Raw genomic sequence first — 8,372 nt, 5'->3', positions numbered from 1 at the left:
GCCAAAATATAAAAGGAAATATTCAAAAGGAAATATTTGGAGGTAGCTTAGATTCTAAAATACATTAAACTGTTCCAGTCATATTCTTAATCTGAAAAATGGTGAGAGCAAAGAAAAGGATTAGCGATCCGGTTAGGATCAATGGATTACACAGGGCTGGATCAACCTTGGCTGCCAATGAACATGGCTTCCAGGAAAGGGAATCCAATCAGAATTCTTTCTTTCCCTTGAATAGGAAAGTCCTTGCAATGGTGGGCACTGGTACGCTGAGATTTCTGACACAATGACACCTTCCCCAATCTGAGCCCTAAAAGTATGTTGTTCAAACTTTGAGGTACTTCTGACTCAATAGTCTGGAATGAAACCCAGAAACCTGAATTTTTAATAAGCACCCGCAGGTAATTCTGATGCAGGCAATCTGCAAGCCACATCTTGAGATATATAATGCTCTGTAATAGACCTATTCCCAATTTCCCTTGAATCCCAACCCAAGCACTCTCAAGCTTTGAGGAATCTAGGACCAAATTAGCCTCTCTCCTTCATCGACGACCATATTGCGTTTCCTGGATGTCATGGCTTGGATAGTCAGGAAGACAGGCTGCAGCTGACCCAGCAGTCTGCCTGGGGTGAGTGAGGTTAGCCTTTGCTGACTTGGTGGGGAGAAAACTGAAGGAAGCTGACATTCGGTGCACTGACTGTGGGCCAGTGGGCCTGGTACTGTGCTAGGTATTTTCAAATATAATCCCTTTTTAATTCCTATAGTAAACCATGAATTTATTATTCGTTCAGTTTTGTAGATGAGGAAATTAAGGCTCAGAGATGTTTGCAAGTATATTAATCAGACTAAGAGTTGGTAAGAGTCAGAATTTGAATCCAACTTTGTCTAACTCAGTGGTTCTCAACTGAGGGGAATTCAGTCCCCCAGGGACTATTCAGTAACGTCTACAGACACTTGTGTTTTTTTTTAAACTCCTGATGGTTGTCAGCAATCTTAGGCATTCTTTGACGTGTAGACCCATCACTCCAAACTTCTGACTGAAGTGAACTTCATCCCTTTGTATTTCTGTTTGTCACACATCTCCCTCTCCTTTCTTTCCTTTTTTAAAAAAAGATTTTATTTATTTAATTTTAAACAGAGGGGAAGGGAGGGAGAAAGAGAAGGAAACATCGATGTGTGATTGCCTCTCACGTGCCCCCTACTGGGAACCTGGTCTGCAACCCAGGCACATGCCCTGACTGGGAATCAAACCAGTGACTCTTTGGTTCAGAGGCCGGTGCTCAACCTACTGAGCCACACCAGCCAGAGCTAGAGACACTTCTGATTGTCATGGCATCTAGTGGGCCAGGGATGGTAGCCCCCACAGTACAGCCCCACAAGAAATTATCCAATACAAAAATGTCAATAGTGCTGAGGAGGTGGAGAAACCCTGGACTCAAAGCCTGTGCTTTCACCCTATAGGGTGCGAGGAGATGAAGACTTAGCAAAATAAAACTCCTACCTTGTGGTAAGAGAGAAGAGCCTACTGTAAGGGCCTTGAGTGGGAAGAGGATGGAACTTTTTTATGCTAAGGGTAATGGGAATGGGTCAGCTGGTGAGATTTCTCTTCCTTCTAAGCCTGGCCAAGGCCCTGATCAGTTTCTCCCAACCTTGCCAAGTGAGTCCTGAGACTTCACACTAAGCTTGTCCTGCAGTGACCCTGATTCCCAGCTCAGAGCTGGGGCAAAATATTTATTTAGGTTTTCCTGAAGGACTTCCCAGCCAAAGCTCCTGGTTCCTGGGGCCAGTGTGTTCCACCTGCAGCCCTGGGAAGCTCCACATTAGCTCCCTTGCTGTGGAGGGTAAGAGTGCAAAAACTGAAGCAACCAAGAGCCAGAGGGCATCTAAGAACAGTTAGAAACAGAGTAAATAGGCAAGGCCAGGAGAGTCCCCTTAGGAGGTCCCTGTTCCGGGAGGAATATGGCACCTTCAGCAGGGAGTGGTGGGCAGGTAGCCTGGAGAGCAGGGTTGTGACACCAGGAAGCTTCTTTTCCACAGCTGTTCCTCTCCTGCAGGCTTAGTCCACAGCTTCATTGGACTTTCCCCAGTACCCATTCCTGGGGCCCCCACATACCCATCCACTCTCCATTCTGGGCCTCCCCACAGCAGTGGCCTCCCTTATTAGACCAGGGTGAGGAGGGTGGGTCTCAGCTGACTGTGCTGACAGGAAATACCTCTCATTCCAAGCTCAGAACCTCCAAAAAACTAACCAGTAGTGTTTTTTTGGTTTTTTTTTTGGGGGGGGAGCGGATGGGGACAGTGCTGGAGTGAGAAAGAGGGAAGAGAAACGTACATACAAGCAGGTCCCCCCATATTTGGGGTTCCATCTCCTTCCTTCCCTCCCTACTGATGGTGGGGGAGGAGGGAATAAGCCGATGGAGTAGGGCAGGCCAAGAGGAAAGAGGATGTGGTAACAGCTGATTCGTCCCCTGAGGTCACACTTTCCAACAATCAGCTGTTACTGGGGTGGAAGGCAGGAAGTTTCCTTAAAGGCACAATATTCTGAACACAGTTCAGAATTCTAGAGCTCCTAGGAACCATAGCAATCACTTAGCAGAGCCCTTATTTAATACAAAAGGAACAATCTCACACTTCAGGCTAATCCTTGCAATTCGGTTGGTTACCCTCACCCCCAGCTTGGCGCTTATGGAAAAGTCATGGATCCCTGTCTACATGTTTCTGTTCGGTTTTGGGAGGGGTGAGGGCAGACGAGTGATGGGGTGGGGTGGGTCTCAAACTCGCCTCTTTAAATATGCAGTTCAGTAGCTTTTACCAAGTCACTGGGTTCCTTTCAGGTTTTGCCCATCCCCCGCCCCTTTAAATTCTGATTGGCCCCTAGGGGAAAGAGCAACCTCCTCATTGGCCTCTACCTTTGAAATCTCTTCCCTAAGTAGGTCTGAGTCAGTGGAAAGCTTCTGGGGGGCGGCAGAGAATGGGGATATTAGGGAGTGGGTGGTGTTGCCTACCATCTGTACTTTGACATGGCCCATCCCCTAGTTTTTGATCACAAGTCGTCCTACCCTCAGATGAAGGCTGTGCTATGAATCTTTTTGGGAGGGGTCGGGTATCAAACCATTCTATTGAGGGCCTTCGGGGGAGGGTCGAAGGGCTGAAAGTACAAGAAGATCCGACATCTTAGGCCCAGCCGGGATTTCCCCAGCTTCACAGCCGCTGAAAAGTATGAATCTTTTGTCAGGAAGCGGTTCTTTCACTGGGACGAGACATCTCCAAGGAAAGAAACGTCTTCTGATCAGAAAGCCTCCCCCCACCCCTTCCCAGGAGGGGTGGACTAGATTATCTCCGGTGAAAGCTGGGACGTGGCGAGATGGACAGTCCTCCCTAACCCAAAAGCCCGAGGAGTTCCCATCCGGTGGAAGAGTTTGCCGCCCTGGGAGCTGATTTCCACTTTCAGTTCTGCCCACTCCTGCTGCTTCCTTTGCCTGCTCCACCTTTCCTCAGAGAGCCTCCTGCAGAGGTCAGCGAATCCGTTTTGGGGTTGTCTAAAAGAAGCACTCAAAGCTTCAAAAAAGGAGGGGCTGTAGCCCTTTAAGGATTTAGCCGGGATGAATTCAGAGATGAGTTTAAAAATGCCAACTCACAGAGCGCTCTGGATTCTGGGAAGGATGTGTCGGATCGAGAACTGCATTGACCAGTATGCACTGCAAAGACACCCGCCTTTACTTCCTTCTGCTCTTCGGGACCCTGCTTTGACGTAGCACTCTTCAAAGCAAGTAGCCAAGGAGGAGGGCTGAGCCACACCTTTTCACGTATTGGCCAGCTCGTCAGTTGGTGGGTGTGGCTTAGTGCAACTCTACTAAGCAAAGGGGTGGCCTCCTTGCCAATCAGAGCTAAGACAGCCAGAAAGGCGGGACCAGAGCTAAGGGCTGGCACCCCCGAGTGGGTGTGGTCACGCTGCCCACCAGTAGGCGGTGATTGGCCCTGGGAGGTGCAATCGCAACTTGTGCGTCACGACGCCGCCAGCTGATCGGAGACTGGAGCCGGTGTGTGCTGGGCGTTGGGAAGAGAGCGCCGCCGGCCGTGGGGAACGGACGCATTGATTTACTCCTCTACTCTTAGCACCCACCACACACCCAGCACCAGGTGGGTGTGAGCTGGGGTCCTGGCCCCACCGGGGGGAACCGTGCTAACGGGTAAAGGGGGCAAGTAGGGTTCTGGCGACCACACCCTGCCCTTCCGGGGGAGGGGAGAGGGGGCGGTGGATACAGGGGCACTCGGGGGGAGAGGGGCCTGGACTGTCTGGAGTAGTGTGTCAGGAGGTTTTAAGAAAGAGTCTGGGGTAGGAGTCTTCTCGGAAGGTCTTGCGGAGTAGCTGGGAGGAAGGTGAGGGGCCAGAGGGCTGGGGGCGGCTAACCTCGACGCCCTTTGCTCTGAGGATATGGGAGACGGCTACCCAGCCTGGGGAGGTTTGGGATGGGGCGGGTGGCGGTAGAGGTGTTTTGCCTCTTCCGGCACTCAGTGGGTCAGGGTCAGCTGAGGGTGCTGACAGAGAAGGGGTCTCTGGGTGGGCCGGCCCCTCTTATTCTCTCCCAAGGATATTATGTAAGGGGGGAGGGGAGGGGAGTAGGGGGCGGCGGTGCCGGGACCTTATGCAACCCAAAGGTTTAGGGTTTCACCGCGGTTGGTGGGGGAAGCGGACATGAGGAGGGCCTGGAAACTCTACCCCCCGGCCCCAGCCTCACTAGCCATCTTGGGCCGAGAGAAGGTCACCTCTGCACCTCCCCCCAGCCTGTTCGGTTGTGGGGGCCCTAGCCCAAACCTGGCCCCGACCGCCTGGGAAACCGGCTGGCTGGGTGGGGCGCCTGGGTTAGTCATCACTGGGCTCCCTCTCTCCCCACCTCTCGGCCAACTCTTGGCCCCTCCCCGTGGCCTCAGACTAGACTGTCGCCCCCACCTCCCTTCGGCCCTAGTTCCTGCCTCCAACTCATTTGGCCTGTCATCCTGGCTGTCAGACCAGGCTGGAAGTTGTCAAGGTGCCAGAAGGTTGATGGAGCAGCTGGTCAGAGGGTCACTGCCCTGGACCCGCCCCACCCTGCAGCCAAGGGCACCTGCTTGGCACATACTCTCAGCAGCCGCTAAGTCCTGACCACAGCCGGCTTCCAGAAAGAGGACTGGGGAGGAATTGGGGACTAGTCACCTAGGGGAAGGAAGGTATCTCAAAGTTCATGCCTCCCAAAAGGGTTTTGTAATTTGAAAACCTCCCACCCCTACCCTAATCTTTCTTACCTTCTGAGTGTAAAAGTCTCAAGGCAGGACCACCTTGGCCCCTCCCATTGGCATGGGTGTGCCCTTGGGGCTGAGTGTCAGCACAAACCCTCTCACCACCCCAGCTCACAGCCCCTAAGCCTGCCACGCCCCCAGCCCCCTCCCTGGGCCATGCTGCAGGGCCTGGCCTTTCCTGCTGATTCATGCGTTGGAACTGTGGGGGCGGGGCTTGGAACTTGGAACAAAGTTCAGACATGGAGGGGCCGGCAGACAGCCTGGAATTCATACCAGATGTACCCGGAATGTGCAAGCGGAATGCCTGGCATTTGAGAGTCCTGGGGAGGCTGCCCAACCTCCCTGCTTAATCTCCCTCCCCTCCAGTCTTTGGTCCCTTGTCCTCTCCTCACAGTCCCAGGAGCCTCTGCTGACCTTCCAAACTCTAGATCTCTTCCCTTACTCGCTCTTTCCCAGATCCAGGGCCCCAAAACTCTTCTTCCAGCTGAACTCCCTGGGAATAAGTCAGCTGGGCTGATCACTGAACTCACACTTCTGGAACTGAGGTACAATTTCTTACCTAGCACCTGGGTAGCGGGTGGGGTGTGTCCAGAGTCCCAGGTCCTGCCTTTTCTGAATACTGAATAGGTTGGGGTCCTCTACTGGTAGCTGGGATCAAGGGGTTGAGAGCAGATCTGCATTTTACAGCTTTAGGTCTGGAAAGAGAAGGAAGGTCAATATGTTTAGAACTACTTGCTTCTCACTGAAGCTGAAAGCTCCTGCAGGCCCAGGTGAGAGCCAAGAACCCTTCTTTAGAAGGCTAAGTGTCTGCTGGGGCTGGACTTGGACGGCCAGCTGGACAGTGTCCCTGTGGTACTTCCCTGCTCAGATCTTTCCCATTTTTCTTCCTTTTGCCTTTAGGAGCCTCTACCTCCCACACTCGCACCTGGCTGAGCCGCAGTAGTTCTTCAGTGGCAAGCTTTATGTCCTGACCCAGCTAAAGCTGCCAGTTGAAGAACTGTTGCCCTCTGCCCCTGGCTTCAAGGAGGAGGAGGAGGAGCTGCTTTCTCTCGACAGCTACTTTCGTCTGGAAGGTGACATAACAGGCTGGGAAGGTCCAAACAGCGAGAGTGATGAGGATAACCTTTTGGGAAAGGGAGCCGTGTTCCTCTGGAGAGTCTTCACCCTGACTGGCGCAGCCAGGGAGCAGTTTGAGATCAGAAACCCTGACTGAATTAGGGAATGGATGGCTCTGACTACCCAAGGTCAGTCAGTGTTTGTCTGATAATGGGGAGAAGTGGAGCAGAGAAGACCCTGTCTGTCCCTTTATCCAGTTGTTTTTCTTGACCTTTCTTCCTTATCCCTCATTCTTTCCCCTGGTCTTTCCAGGTGGGGTCCAGAAGTAAGCTGTCTTGGGGAGCAGTTCATACTGAATCTCCCCATCTGAGTAGTCATGCCCCGGCTCTTCCCTTTCCCTGTGTTTCCGTAGCCTGGCTCACACTCTAGATTCAGGGATATTTAGTGTATGTGGGACCCTTAGACCCCCTGTTTCAGTTTCTCTGCCTACCTGTGAGGGGGGGAAATCACTCACTTGAGGGAATCAGAAACCCATTGTGCAGACTCAGAGCTTGGGGTGGGAACAGAACAGCTTTTCACTTAAGCTGTTGCCCCTCCTCCCTCCCTGACTGTAACCCCAGGAGGTGGGGGTAGGGGTTGGAGAGTTAGAGGAGCAAGTAGGAGCTCAATCTCTACATGGACTTCTCATCATGCAAAGGTGGCACAAGACGTCCTCCGCTCCCCAAAACAGAACTGCAGCTCCCATGGGGCTCCAGCCATCATTGCTCTCTTTCCTCACTTCACTTTCCAGGCTAGTGTGTGAGACTCAGCTCAGGCCTGCATGGGGCAGGAACTACATGCCCCCACCCCGGCAATCAGGAAAGGTGAGATCTGGGACAGGACTCCCCACTTTGGGGCATCAGACTGTGTGAACCTGCTCCTGATCCAATCTCACTCTTTGGTTTGGGCTCTGGTGTGGTTCAGCCTTTGCCCAGTCTCCCTGCCTGAAAGTAGTCATGTCCTAGGGCTGCAGGAAGCTGTTTGTTCTATTTTGGGGGAGGAGGTATATAGGGAGCTGGATCCTCTCCTCCATTGATAAGAAACTGAAAGATTTAGAGAAAAGTAGAGCGTTGGACCGAGCTCTTGCAGCCTAAGCTGCATGTGTGTGGGGCTGTGGTAGAAAGGGTTGGGTAGACTGAGTCCACTCATAGACTTCAACAAAGGTCACTCTATCCCTGGACATTGCTGCCATCCTTTCTTCCCCTCCTCGCTTCACTGGCCACAGTGGTTCCCTCCAGCCATGGATGTGTGGCTCTGCCAACCTCACCTATCATGGAGAAGACATGAGGAAGAGCAGCCTGGGCACACAGAGGCAGGCAGAACATCAGTGAAGAACACGGCCTGGAGAGGGCAGGGGCCTGTCTGGGCACCCTGCAGAGGGGGCCTGTAAGGGCCAGGCGCACCCCAGGAAGAGGGAGGACAGATACCCTCAGCAAGGGCAAGCTTCCAGCCACCTTCAGTCTTTCTGCCTCCTTCAGAGATGTGGGGCCATATTAAAGTGGTTTCATCCTCGTACTTCCACCTCTCGTCTACCCTATAATTTTTATATAAGCAGTTTCAAGGAACAAGAGCCAGCTTTGGAATATACAGGAAATTCATGAAAGAAATTGAAATGGATAAAACCATGGAGGGAAAAAAGTGTGCTTCACTAGTAATTAAAGAGCGGCAAATAGAGCTATAAGCAATTTTCCCATAGCAGACTATCACAGAAAAAATAAGACCTAGTTGTTGGCAAAGGGTGCTAAAGTAGCACCACCACACATTGCATATGGTAGTACAAATTGGTACAGTCTTCCTGGATGCAAGTTTGGCGATATGCATCAAACAGTACCATGGCCTTTGACCTAGTAATTCTACACTTAGGAATTTATCCTAAGAAAATAATGAAAGATTTAGTTAAAAGGTGTTCATTCCAGCACTGCAATAGAGAAAAATGGGAAGCAACTTTCTTTTCTTTTTTTTAAATATTTTATTTATTTATCTTTAGAGGGGAAGGGAAGGA

General features: G+C 51.7%; 1 long non-coding RNA gene across 1 annotated transcript; it reads left to right on the top strand.

The window, feature by feature from the left end:
• Positions 1-3,975: 3,975 nt before the first annotated feature.
• On the top strand, positions 3,976-7,733 carry LOC119003642 (uncharacterized). The gene is made up of 3 exons (XR_005070002.1): positions 3,976-4,138; positions 5,732-5,820; positions 6,176-7,733. It is a non-coding gene; the product is annotated as an uncharacterized LOC119003642 (long non-coding RNA).
• The last annotated feature ends 639 nt before the right edge of the window (positions 7,734-8,372 follow it).

Source organism: Sturnira hondurensis, unplaced genomic scaffold, assembly GCF_014824575.4.
Source record: "Sturnira hondurensis isolate 20B ecotype Veracruz unplaced genomic scaffold, ASM1482457v3 Scaffold0018728, whole genome shotgun sequence".
In the NCBI taxonomy this organism is placed as follows: Eukaryota; Metazoa; Chordata; class Mammalia; order Chiroptera; family Phyllostomidae; genus Sturnira; species Sturnira hondurensis.
This window is presented reverse-complemented; position numbering and strand designations above follow the sequence as displayed.